We start from the raw sequence: 14,687 nt of genomic DNA on the forward strand, positions 1-14,687 counted from the left end.
AAGGTAGTACCTACATGAAATAATATTGTCACATTTCTTTTCACTCTCGTTTATTATGCTGCAATGCATATATACTTTCGAGCTATATACGTACTTCACCACTTCGATTCCGAAACAAGGGGGAAGAGAGATAGCTCATGTTCGTCTGTGTTATTATTTTTTCACTATGAAAATAACAACAATAAAGCGTTTTATTTGTAGATAATAATACATAGTAGGAACTAAGAATAAAAAAAGGGGAAAAGGATGTTTGAAGCGCAGAGTCCATAAAGTATTCTCCTATAACAGAAACAAAAAGCTAAAAAGTTAGATTTAAAAAAAATGAACTCGACCAAATATGTCCAAATGGTCACAGGAAGAAGAGGCCTGTATCGTTCTTATCTTAGGAACATCAATTATCATGCATGGACACAACAATTATCATGATCATTATAAGGACTATCATTGAGAGACGCAAAAACAATCATATAAAAAAATTGTCTTTATTGATGATCAAACGTGTTAATAACTATCGCACGAAAAAAAAAACCATGAGCCGGAGCTGGAAAACTCATGTTTACAAGTTTGTGTTGGCACAATATTATATACATGGTAAAAAACATATAGTGAAAGGCTACATTTAAAAAACGATGATTCTCTTATATTGTTATACTAGCATGGTGTAATGAGCCAAACATTTTGAGGGGGCTAGATACCGTGTACATGGGGAAAATTTTATTTAAAAAAAAATTATGAGCGAGCGAAGCGAGTGGTCCGGCAAAAACTTTTGACATTTTTTATTACAGAAATCCAATTTTGCGATAGATTTTGACATGATATTCAGAAAACGATGTTATATTTCACAGGTCTCTCTTTGGCCTTTTCTTTTCACCCCCCCCCCCTGGTTACATAGCGATTACAAAACACTTCTGAGGTGATCAAATGGAGTCATTACCCCGCTCAATGCCATGGAGTTGGGAGAACTCCTGGAAATACGTAGGCCTACATGTAGTTCGATATACATGTAGCTATATGGACGTTTTTATTTAAAGTAATTCATCACAGAATTATAAAGGCAACTCCTTTTTTTATTTCAATGGGAATCTCGCCTTGGCCATTTAATGTTGTGTTGGAAAGGATAAAATTGAATTAAACAGAATGGTGAAAGTTTCAAAGAAATCGGCCACTTTTATTTCCGTGCTATTATACTCATATGCGGCCAATTCGAAGTCTCTATGGGTATACTGATTACCAATATTTACAACTTTTAAAAATTTATAATTTTCTTGTTGTTTTGTGACTTTGACTCTTTGTCCGATTATTCAAACTTTCACCCATGCAAAGTTTGTGCAAAGTATTTGTATACTTTATAAAGGCCTCTATCGCTAAGAGTAAGAGTGGGTGTGGTCGCGTCAAGGATCAACATTTGGGGGCGGGGCAATCACACAATCGCATGTGGCGCGCGGTGGCCAGTACGGTCTGGGCGGAAAATGTGCCAGGGTGTTTGGAAATAAGTGAGTATAGTCTGAAAACTATGATATATTTAGGTATAAATTAGTACTAATTGTAGTCGTAGTTATTTACATCATGACCATCATGATTCTATTCCCTCAAACTTTAAAAGTTAATACAACAATGCGATTGTTTGCCCGAACCCTTGGCTTTGCTTTGGCTGCTTTGTCAATAGTTGCGGGAACAGTAGCAGTTTCATGCCCACAACTCTGGCGTCGGCTAAACTGGTTCGCGCTCAACCCTGCTGCAGCACTGGAGTCCCCGGACACAATCAGCCGGAAAACTCTGACGTATCCGTCGCGTCGCGATGCGTCGCATGGCAGAAGAGGGGTGTCATATAATTTGTAAACTTTTGCCAGTGCATGGTAATAACATTGCAATATGAATTATGGGGGGGGGGGGCAAGTAAGTAGCTGCATGCATTGACATTGCCTCGACGGGTCGTGTGGTCCAGTGGTTAGAGCATTGGACTCATAATCGCAAGGTTGTGAGTTCGAATCCCAACTCTGCCATTGTCTCCACTTTGATAAAAAGGCCCAAGAGTGATATCTGTCGTCTATTACGTCAGCCACTATGACTGATTAACCTAGACGTAAAATGTTTCCAAGGTAATTGGTTATATACCAGCTTGGCGTTTACCAGCAAACAATGCTGTCCTGCCGAGTTCCTACGGGAGTTACTACAAACAACAGAAAACAGATGGGCAGAATAGAAAAATTACTCGTGCAGCAATGATAAAAAAATATATATTTCAGCTTTTTTTTTTTGCACCTTAAACTTACACCGTCACTAAAGTAAAGGGCAATTCCATGGCAGCAAAAGTTGATTTGAATAAAAAGATCAAACAAGTATAACTCTAAAAATCTCTTCAAAATTGGATGTAAATTAAGAGAGTTATGACATTTTACATGTTTTATAGTGGTTTCCTTTTTCATTTCGTGGTTCAATCAAATTTGTCAAATCTATTGTTTAATCCAAACAAAAAACAAATGGAATAGTGAGAGAGTAACATCATTGACTCTCTCATTTGCATAACACTGAGTTGTGCACATAACTGTTTTGTGGAAAAAAAGCAAAAGGATGATAAAACTGCAATAAACCATGGCCCTGCGGGAAGCAGGGTTCAAGATTTGGTGGGGGGGGGGGGGAATGCTGCACTTGTTATTCTCCATAGGCAGCACCCCCTGGAAATCTGGTAGCAGAAATGTAAACAAAATGACCTACATTTTGTTGTGAATTTTTTTTTCTTGTCAAATTTAAGAAATGATGGTAAAAGAGGTCCCCCAACCACCCAATTTCAACAGTTTGGGGCCTCTCAAAGGTCACTCCCAGTGTGGTAATCTCTTCAAATTACCTTGTGCTGTTTTGGAACCTTATTCAGCTAATCAGAACTCTGGATTTCATGCTGCTTAGAAATTCAGAAACCTTGTCTTGTATTTTGATACTAGAAGTGAATTTGATTCAATTAAAAGGGGCCATATATCAGGGGTGACATGTCATTGGTTGGGATTTTTTACCTGATTGCTAAGAAAGCATGAATGCTTGTAAGCAAGCAACCATAGGACCGACGGCTTAAGGTCCTCTCCGAAGGACCTGGTAATGAGGATTAATGCCTTACCAAAGGGCAATAGCGCACCAAGTGTGAATCGAACCCGGGTCACCGGAATACGAATCCCCCGCTCTACCGACTGAGCTATCTCGCCTCCTCAATGGTGAGAGAGTAAATATACTTACAGCTTTATGATGATAGAGATCTAACATTATTTAGGCTCAAAATTAAAAGTTTTGCACAATTAGCAAGAGAAAACAAAATTCTGTTAATTTGAGGCACCTCTTTCGGCCTGAAATTCACTTATTTATCAAAATATTTTTTCCCAAAGGAATGAGCATTATAGAGAATATTTATTCTTTCCAATGGTGCGATGATATTAAATGTTATTTGAGTGTGGTTTAATTCTGTAGTTTGACTGCTGACAATCAAATTTGTCAAATCTATTGTTTAATCCAAACAAAAAACAAATGGAATAGTGAGAGAGTAACATCATTGACTCTCTCATTTGCATAACACTGAGTTGTGCACGTAACTGTTTTGTGGAAAAAAAGCAAAAGGATGATAAAACTGCAATAAACCATGAGGGAAGCAGGGTTAAAGATTTGGGGGGGGGGGGAGGGGATGCTGCATGTGTTATTCTCCATAGGCAGCACCCCCTGGAAATCTGGTAGCAGAAATGTAAACAAATTGACCTACATTTTGTTGTGAATTTTTTTTTCTTGTCAAATTTAAGAAATTATGGTAAAAGAGGTCCCCCAACCACCCAATTTCAACAGTTTGGGGCCTCTCAAAGGTCACTCCCAGTGTGGTAATCTCTTCAAATTACCTGTGCTGTTTTGGAACCTTATTCAGCTAATCAGAACTGGATTTCATACTGCTTAGAAATTCAGAAACCTTGTCTTGTATTTTGATACTAGAAGTGAATTTGATTCAATTAAAAGGGGCCATATATCAGGGGTGACATGGTGAGAAAATAAATACTTTCAGCTTTATGATGATAGAGATCTAACATTATTTAGGCTCAAAATTAAAAGTTTTGCACAATTAGCAAGAGAAAACAAAATTCTGTTAATTTGAGGCACCTCTTTTTGCCCGAAATTCACTTATTTATCCAAATATTTTTTCCAAAAGGAATGAGCATTATAGAGAATATTTATTCTTTCCAATGGTGAGATGATATTAAATGTTATTTGAGTGTGGTTTAATTCTGTAGTTTGACTGCTGGGAGCTTCAATGCCTAAAAAGATCATTTGAAGTGGAGAGATGTAGCAACACATCAGGGGCCCATTTTATAAAACATCTACCATGGAAACCTTGATTGTTATTTGCTGCTGAGCCCTGTTACCATGGTAGCTGCAATAATGGCGAAGTTACCAGAGTTGTAGCTCTTTATAAAATGGGGCCCCTCACTTATATAATATAATCCATTAATCAAAAGTTCTTTTGTTCTTTGAAAGAGCCCCCCCCCCCAGTTATGCCAGGCATAAGTTGCAGTACTCTTGGAGTCGGATTCATCAGCCCATATTCTGAAGTCAGGTTTAACTTTAATAGACCACAGTCTAACTGCTAAAATTATGGGGAGCAAAAAATTCAAAAATTCTGTTTATATTGTTTATTTCTTATGTTTACTATTTTGTTTCCTTTTGCTTTCACAACGAAGAAAAATACTTCAGTTATCATTCCCAGACAATTATGAACAATTTGGGTGCCATAGGAGTTAATAAATGTGTACTATTAGGGATTTGTGCCCCAATGGCTCTCCATTGTTAAACCACAACTTTAAACCAGGGTTTAATTTAAACCAGAGTTCAAAATACAGGCCATCATGTTTTGTTGACTCATTCTTCTAGTAGACTTGTTAACTGCAAAAAAAGGGGTGAACGCTGCATTTTTGAGTACAAATGTCCCACTTGGCACAAATGTTCCTTGAGTCAAAAGAAAAGGATTCATCCAAAGAGACACGCTGTATCTATGCAAATAAGCAAGTAATTTGCATAAATTTGCATATTATGTCGATATAGTAAAAACAAGTATTTCAGAATATATTTTTAACCAGAACTGCCCTAAAATTGGAAATAAAGACTTAGGGTAAGAAAGGGAAGAAAATTGTCATAAAATAATTGGGATATCCTTGTTTATTATTACCTAATTTACATAAATTATAAATGCATTTTGTCCGTATGTATCATAGATTACGGTGTGGCAGACACACCAACAAAAGCGATACGAGAAGCCGATGGAAGCTATTGTGTTGAGATTGTGTTATCTCGAATGACATACCATTGATCGCTTTATTGTCCGATTCGTGAGTGTGACTTGACATAGAGATTGTTTTGGTCTCGTTTTAGCGCAATATCACGTCATACATTTTGACATGTTTGCCCTCTTTCTAAGCAAATTAAGACACTAATACTGTCATGAAGCATATCGATGTTTTCGCTAATATATTCTCTTTCATGTAGAATGTTGACATTGTGTATTAGTTGCTGTTTTTTAAAAGCAGTTCAGGATTCATGAAAAAATACTCTGTTTTAAATTATAATTTGCATAATTTATGTAAATTAGGTAATAATAAACAAGGATATCCCAATTATTTTATGACAATTTTCTTCCCTTTCTTACCCTAAGTCTTTATTTCCAATTTTAGGGCAGTTCTGGTTAAATATATATTCTGAAATACTTGTTTTTACTATATCGACATAATATGCAAATTTATGCAAATTACTTGCTTATTTGCATAGATACAGCGTGTCTCTTTGGATGAATCTTTTTCTTTTGACTCGAGGAACATTTGTGCCAAGTGGGACATTTGTACTAAAAAATGCAGCGTTCAACCTCTTAACAAGTCTACTATTCCAGACTTCCTCTGATCCTCCATTGCCTTCAAAATCAACAGGCCAGCATTGGGCAGCAGTTTAAACTGATCTCTTTTTTTAAATTACCATAGCATAGATTTATCCATCCATTCAACATTGTGACTGATTAGAATATATGCCAGGCATGTCAAGCTGTTCTTTGAATACCTTAGTTTAATGTAGAGTACATTGGTAACCGAGGTATTCAAAGAACAGCTGAACATGCCTAGCATACATTCTATTCAGTCACAATGTTGAATGGATGGAAGTGAATGTTTTTGTATCATGGCAACAAATGGCCAATCAAGTGTCAGTCAGTCATTAAAAGCACATGGTATCACATTTATTCAGTATGTCCCTGGATCTACATTTTCTTGGTAGAAGTCATTCTGGAAGCAGGGAGGAGATTTTTCTTGGGACTTGGAACTATTGTACTCCACTGCATCTACAGTAGGCCTACATTTTCATTGCTTATAATGACTCTTTAATTGTTTCAATTGTCATCTGGTAGTAATGATTTTAAGAATTCATTATTTTCATCTCACATCTGTAATATATCTGTAGATCATATTTGGCCCATGTTGCTCTTTATAGCCTGCAAACCTCTAAAGTGTAGACCTGTATATCTTGTTTTTATGTCAGACAATTCAAAGGAAGATACTGTTGTGGACCACCGGCAGGTGACAAGTAGACAATGCAACAAAAAACCAATCCAAACTGAAATATTTTTTATTTATGCAAACTTCAACTTCAAGTTTTTGATGGTGAATATTGTTGCAAATGGACTATGATGGTGCTATATAATGGAAAAGTGTAATATTTCAAGTCTTCATTCCGCAATTTATAAAATGGTTTTCCTTTGTGTTTTGTGGCTGCATAAATGTGTCAAGGTGTCTATGTGCAGTAAAAATGATACTCTTTCTTTTTTTCTTTTCTTTTCTAAATCCACAGGAATTTTGCAAGGAACTCCTACCTCCTCACTGACCAAAGCACTGGATGAAATGGACCAGGACATGGGAATGTGGTCTGCTGCCCTCTGTGGTGACCTATCAAGAGTTCAGAAGCTATAATGTCATCTGGATGCAGTGTTAATAGTGTGGATAAATTAGGCTACACTACTCTGGTAGGTATGATCTTTTAAAAACTTAATTTTTTTTCAGGGACCACAACTCTGGAATTCTGTTTCTGTAGAGATCAAGCAATCAGTTTCATTAAATGTTTTTAAGTTAAAATCAACGCAATTTATTTTAAATAGTTATTCATAAAGTTTGTTTGTATAAATTTCATTCAGGCATAGGCACCCCCCTTATGTTGTAGTTGCTGCCACAAAGTACACTTGATGCCAATACAGAGACTACCAAGGACCTTTTAAAAGAATTTGCCTGTTGAAAAATGTTAATAAGAAAACAAAACTTGGATTTTTCCCTTTTTTTCTTTCTCTTTTCATACTCATGTGTACTGGAGACACTTTCAAGCAGAAAAGAAAACAAGTATTTTTGTGAGCTCTTCATGGAATGGAAAGAGTGCAAAATGTGACTTTCTGAAGAAGAATTCGAGAAAGTTACACGCACAAAAAGATAGTTGAGAAACAAAGTGAAAGTGAGAGTCACGACAGGAAAAGGAGGAAACTGAGTTATACTTACGGAAATGTTGACGACACACGAGACATCGCCGGCGGACATCAAGGAATAAACAGTCAATAATATGTACAGTCGCAGACAGTGTCGAACAGGTTGAGTTGGATGAACACGTTGGATGAGGCGTGGATTGGCAAATCCCCGAACCCGGAGCAGCTAGTGATGATGGTGGTCTCCACTTGATGCTGCCCAGATCCGAGAATGGCGGATCTTGGCAGATACACCGTATACGGGTTGCAGGGGTCGCACGCAATACGCGCATGTGCAAACGTGTACACACGCACACGTAAGTGAGACCCGTCAGCCCAAAGAGGATGGATATCAAAGAGACGACACAAATTTACAACAGTTTTTTCCTATCTTTTCAAGCTCATGTGTACTGGAGACACTTTCAAGCAGAAAAGAAAATACTTTTCTTGTGTACTGAGACACACATGTAATTGTTTTCTTTGTCTTCCCATACTCATGTGTACTAAAGACACGTACAAGCAGGAAAGAAAGTAACTAATTTTTACTCATATTATGTACCGAGGGACATATGCAATTCTTTTGCTCAAATAACACCAGCAAAAAATAAATACTCTTAATTTTGTTTTCTTTAATTTCTATCTTTAACGTCTTGTCTCATATCAATATTCTGACCATATAATATAAAAAAAAGAAAGCAGTTTTAAAAATATTGGTAAACCCTTATTTGTCACTTAAACGTCACTTGTATGTACACCAACATACAAAACCCTTCCATTTCTGCTGGTGCTATGTAAGATTTCCTCAAGGGGAACATTTCTGGCTTGAGCAATTGCAGCAGCGTTCTCGCCGATGTGCTCCCATCTCGGGTCTTAAAGGGAGATACAGTGAATCTGTCTCAATAAGGAGACGCTCCGCAGGGCAATGTCGCAACGCACGCAATTGGTCGGGCGTAAATGTTCCGACCAATCCCAAAAAGCTAACATACAGTAGCACTTGGGAAAATTGGTAACCCATTCCTTATGTGTCTCTAGATCGCCAGTGAAACTATGCAGGTGTAATTGCTGATATCGAGCAGTGTACTGACCCATTTGAACACCTTGCGATAGGCTACACGGGTAAGGTCCGGATTACGGCGTGGACCGCGGATGTGCATAATTAGTACATACCCTAAAGTGCCTAGTCCTAGAATGTGGTTCAACAGATGCCACTGTGAATCCCACGTACTTGGCTTTAGATTATAATCTAGCCCAACCTCGCTAATTCCAGAAACTGCGAGAAGACAGAGTCTGCACCAAAAAAGCAAAGTCATCTGCGTTGTATGTTCCTGTGCGGCTGGGATGAATTCCAATTGCTAAGTGCCAAGGATGGCTGACAAGAAATGGCATTTTGTGGTATGTTCTACAATGTTTCATGGTTGCTATCCCTTTTGCATCTCCATGTCATCCCATCAAGACGCTTTCTTGGTTTCAGCTCACATTTGGCCTTGCATAATGTTGCATTTCCAGCTGCCACACTATCGGAGATTACATTCTGTTTCTTTTATTGCCAAAGTCATAAAAACACAATATAACATACACAATAACTTACAAAACAACTATGGTTGGATACCCCATTTCAGAGTTGATTAGCATAACAACTGTTCTTCCATGGGGTCCAATATAATGTCCAATATAATGACAATAACAATAAACATAAACTATGGTATAACAAAACATAAAATACAAGTCCAAACTAAATCTATATTTATTATTCTAAAGAAGGTAACCCTCCTTTTTCATGAAGGATTCCCCGATGTATCGACCAGGGAATCCAGATGGAACTGTCTTTCCAAAAAGCCCATGAATTCTGGAAATCCTCCCAGCTGAGGTTTTCAGCTGGTGGGCTAACCTGGTGATACCGACTGCCTTGATTCTGTGAGCTTGAAGTTGCTTGCTATTCCTCGGGATCCATGTTCGGCCTTGATAGTTTGCTAGATCATCCTAACTTAGTTGTAGCCCAATGAAGAATGAACAACATACCAAAGTGTACATGTAGATCTGTTAGGCACATTCCTTGCTGCTTTACACACTATACGTGTACTTGATAGGTACAGAAACTCATATTTGTGGATTAAGTACATTGATGAGACAAAATGTGCAAACTAATATTCTCTCCCAGTGTCATATCATATATCTTTCTTCCAAAATAATGTTCTAATAAGATGGAGCAACTGCTCTACAGATCGGATGTCTTGTATGTCGGTCCAAATTTCGTATATTTTTTTATTTCTCTGAAGAATCTCTTTCCATCTTTGCTTTATATTTTATTTATTTTGTTTTGTTAACCCAGGGTAACAAAACAAATCATGAAAATTCAATCAATAAATACATATACATAGCATACACAAGGCAGCCAAAAAGCTGAATATGGCATGCTTACATGACTTCTCAAAAATAATACATTTCAAATAATGAAACTGGAGAAAGACAGTTACATGATATCATTATGCATACACAAAATTTTGAGGACAGATATACTGAACATTGAAAATCCTAATCTAATTCATTAATCAAAATTGCATAGAATATAAATTGGTAAAAAATTTTAATTATTAAGATTTATACTTGCTAAAAATACATGAAGTACATTAAAAAATGTGAACGACTGGTAAAATGTATTACATGAACAGGTATATTGAGAGTCATTACTAAAAATGAAAAAATTATTGTTAGTTTAGAAGATTTGTCAAAACAGTTATTGCACTGTTTTTTTAATATTTAAACATCTGTAATATCAAAATATTAAAATACATTCAGATGCAATATTGAGCTGAGAAAATTATAATTTTGATATATTGCACATTAATTATCATCACTTGATCCATATTGACAAATCGTAAATATATTTCAATTTATGTACATTTGAGACACAAATTTAAGGCACCAATTCCAAAACAAATAAATAGCTAAAGAAAATTAACTGATTATATACTTTGAATGATCTTGCTACCTAAAAAAAATGTTTCTAAAAGCCTAACATTAAATCAAAATAAGGCATGTGATTCATTCCAGTCAAGAATCAAATTTGTGGGTTTGATAAAATATTTGAATGATATTGATTGCTTTTTTAAATCGAATTCATTTGTGTATAGAGAGTATAAATAAAATACTGGAAGTTGTGTATCATTTGCCTTTTACAGTATATAAAGATTACTTTTGAATACAAGATTTATCTAAAGATTGATGTTATTAGAATTTAAAATTTAAATATCCATTGTTTTATATGAAACCAATGGAATAGAACTTATTACCGGGGTAATACATTTGGCAAGATTATTAGATCAATCTAATACAAAATTATTTAATAAACAAACTTTCGTAAATCTAAAGTTAAGTGAATTTAATGATCACAGAAATCATATCTTGATCAGAAATTACTAATCTTTCTTTTTAACGAATTTAAAATCTGTGACAAAATTTAATGAAAATGACAAAATAACCATCCTACACTTTGTATCTGATCTGTTTTCCTGAGCATGTAATTACTTTCATTTCCTTTTGATCCAATCATTGGTATGAACATTGTTTACTATGGCACGTGTGAAATCATGACATACATGTTTCTTTTATTTTCTAAAGATTGTAGATGGCAAGTGCTTGATATGTAACAAACGATCAAGACCAAATTCAGAAGCAAGCTCAAAATAGGCCTACATGTAAGTGTTTCTACGTCAAGCAAATAGGGTTAAAAAAGATCTACTGTTTTGCAAATATTTTTGTTAAGGTCAATATATTTCATTAATTGAAAATGTATCACCTGGAAAATCATGAAGTGTGTGAATGTGCATTGTTACAGCAGATTTTGGAACAAAGTGTGCTACCAATTTAGCAAAAGAGTTATTGATAGCTGGAATAAACTCCGTGAAGAAGCCATTAAATCATCCACACTCAACTTTAAACAGAGACTATCAAAATTGGGTTATTAATGGGCTACAAAGCCCCCCCCCCCAAACCCTGCCACACTAATATCTACCTATGTGAATATGGAAGTGTGGCACTTCGAGGTATGTTCAAGGTATGTTTGACTGAGCTCAGCAGAGCAGGTTCATTTATAAAGTGTGTTGGTTTTCTGAACAAAAACAAAAATCTGGGACAGAGGCAAAACGCACACATGTCATACACAAACACTTGTTAATGGAGCGTGGGCTATTGCCTAATATGGTCCATCTTTATTTTTTGAAGGCCTTAGCAAGATGGATAAAAATCAATTTGCCACTGTTTTGCTAACGATATTGCACTGACAATCTGTTTTGGATATCCTTTGCAATCAGGTGCCTATACAGGACTTAACAAATAATCCAGCCCCAGTGGTATTTTGTAGGTGATAACATGCAGTATACATGTATTGCAAATGATATGTTCAATTAAAGTACAGTAGCAAGTCCAGAGTGAAGTCCCCCTTTAAAGATACTGCATATGATAATATGCTAGAGTTAAGCATTGGTGCGATTTGTGCCGTTAATTTGGGAGTGGTTGTATTCCTTACCTCTGCATTTCTTAAGTTGGCAACTCTCTGATAATTTATTTCTGTATAGATGCTACCTTGCTACCTTCATCATAGAGCTTGGAAAATGTGACTGCTAATTGGATTAGTATGAGGAATTGAGATGATCATTGTATTATCTGCAAGGTAAATACTATTCTTTTTTTTTTTTTTTTTTGGGGGGGGGGTATCATGCGATGGGGGTATTTTGATTATTAAAATACCCCCATTGCATGATAACCAAAGAACTTCAAACTTAACACTGTATACGTATTGATCTGATTATATTTTGGGGTCACAAGGTCAGTCTTTTTTTGTGTCATTATTAGAACATTTTAAAGTTTAGATGTGTTAATCTGGCAGTGTGAAGAGACATAAATTACAGTTGATAATCCATCATATTCATTATTTGCTTTGATTTTAACATTGTTTTTGATATCTGAAGCTGTCAACCGAAATGCTAATTTTTGTGAGGGACAATATGTGTTTTCAGACTGCCCCGAAGTTTGTTAGTTCCGTTTTTTTTAATGGGAAATTTACCCTGATCCATCCCGATCAGAAAATAACAGGCGATTTTGGCAGTGTGAAAGTGATTTACTTGTAATATCCCTGAAAGAAAATACCCGCTAAATAGTAGGTACTTTTCAAAATTACAAGAAATTTCTGTGGGATTTTTCCAATGTCCAGGTATTTTGGCAGTGTGAAATTACAGTAACTTTGTTAGCCTAACGTTTTGTTCGGTGCCGGTGCCATGGTTGGCTGGCTGCTGAGCTAGCGATTTTTAATGTCAAACCTTGCCTGTTTATCAGACAATACTGCATGTGCTTGTAATTTCAAGAACATATCCTGAAAGGGTCTTCTTCGGTCTTTTTTAATGCAAAAAAATAATTATCGGGCCTGAAAAAGTTCTCATAATTTAGAGCTTTTTTCTTCTATCTTCCTATGCAGGCTGCGGAACAAGACCATGAACAATTTTGCAAGGTGCTTCTCAAAGCTCAACCAAGCATTAACACTGCGCCTCAAAGACCACAGAGGACGGACACCTCTAGACTGCATGAAGAAGGACAGTGAACCTGGACAGACAGTCCATCCTTCATGATGATCTAAAATGTATTTCAGGTTACTTGTGTAGATAGAATATTGTTACATTCGATACAGAGATGGCATTTTATCATTGTTATCATTATTATATTCACCTTTGGTTTTGTTGATTTCACTGATTAATCGACGTGACTATTGGTGATGCAATTAGAGTTGTCTCTTGGTACTTGTCTGCTTTTACTTTGGTGTCATCCCACATGGTTCAATCCTAGTTCGCCTACATCCAGTTCATCTACTAGCCATTTAGTAGACTATATACCATTTTGTTTATTTTTCTAGTTAGGCTGCATCTGTTTTGTCTAATGATATCTATTTGGGCTATAACCACTTAGTCTATGTGGTAAATTCAATTGCTTATGAACCAAATTTTCATTTGACAAAGTGCAAACTAATAGATTGAATCAGGAATCAGAATGGAGTCAAAGTCCAATGTCACTTTGCTAAAATACTATGTGTGCCCACTGGTGCGTGGTCGAGCTTCACTCCCTGAAGTAGGGGACGGATTAACATTGACGTTAGAATCCTTATCTTTGACTTGGCTTTGCATAAATTGAAAGTCCCCCAATTTTGCAAGTCTTTGTTCACTGTCATTATGGTGCACATAAGCGTCATCTACTGTAATGTCGATCAGGGGATTACAAAATAAAATAATTGCACAAAGTATAATTTTGGCATTTAACTTAATTGACAGACTAAATGATGATTGGACCAAAATGTCCAATTGATCGTCTGCCAGAATGCCGCATTGACGGTTACCAAGTATTTAATCAAATCAAATCAAATCATTTATTTCCACAATAATATAAAAACATTACAAATATGTACAAAATAGGAAACAAGCATAATTGAAAAGGAAAGGAAAGTGAACCGAGTTGTTCAAAAATAATACAAAGAAATGTACATTACTGTGGGGAAGCCAAAGAAGGCAGATTAAGTCTTAAAATCAGGCACCCAACATAAAATAATAATTTTTAAAGGGAAGGTTCACCCAAAAAAGTTTATTGTAAAAATAACAAAAATTATAAAAATTTTGGTGGAGATGTGAGGGAAATCCATTTGAAATTAAACACTTGGTCCTAATTAGGAAATTTGGATGTGTCAAACAGGGATCTTGGTGCCATCAATCTTGGAAGGCCAATCCCTGAATAGATGTCAGTCAACAGTGAGAAGAACACTTGGTAAATGTGGGACAATCTTGGCCCATTATGGAAGTTCTTCCACATCGCCTCGGATAGGTGAGCCTCAAAGTTCTGTAATTGTTCCATGGATGTGATGAAAATGGGCCTTTGCTTTGGCCCAGCTGCCCTCAATGAAGTTTGTCTCAACATCGGTAACTTCATCATTAGGCTCTCGGTATTGATCATGGAAAAGTGTCTGTATCCTTCAACTATCTTTGAAGATGGTGCTCACAGGGGCAACATGATGCTGTATTGTCATGAGGGTTTCAGTGCATCTGTTTTTTACTGGATTTTGATGCATTTTCCAGAGCTTCTTTCTACTAGCCCTACAACCCAAATCCTATCCTGGCCTTTTGGATGGCCATGATGATTGTGGCTGGTA

The 14,687-nt window shown here is 36.2% G+C and overlaps 1 long non-coding RNA gene across 1 annotated transcript; it reads left to right on the top strand.

The window, feature by feature from the left end:
• The first annotated feature begins 1,410 nt into the window (after window positions 1-1,410).
• On the top strand, window positions 1,411-14,132 carry LOC135157001 (uncharacterized). The gene is made up of 5 exons (XR_010296078.1): window positions 1,411-1,493; window positions 6,850-7,021; window positions 11,123-11,199; window positions 12,079-12,173; window positions 12,975-14,132. It is a non-coding gene; the product is annotated as an uncharacterized LOC135157001 (long non-coding RNA).
• Window positions 14,133-14,687: the final 555 nt, after the last annotated feature.

This window comes from Lytechinus pictus, chromosome 16 (genome assembly GCF_037042905.1).
Source record: "Lytechinus pictus isolate F3 Inbred chromosome 16, Lp3.0, whole genome shotgun sequence".
Lineage (NCBI taxonomy): Eukaryota > Metazoa > Echinodermata > Echinoidea > Temnopleuroida > Toxopneustidae > Lytechinus > Lytechinus pictus.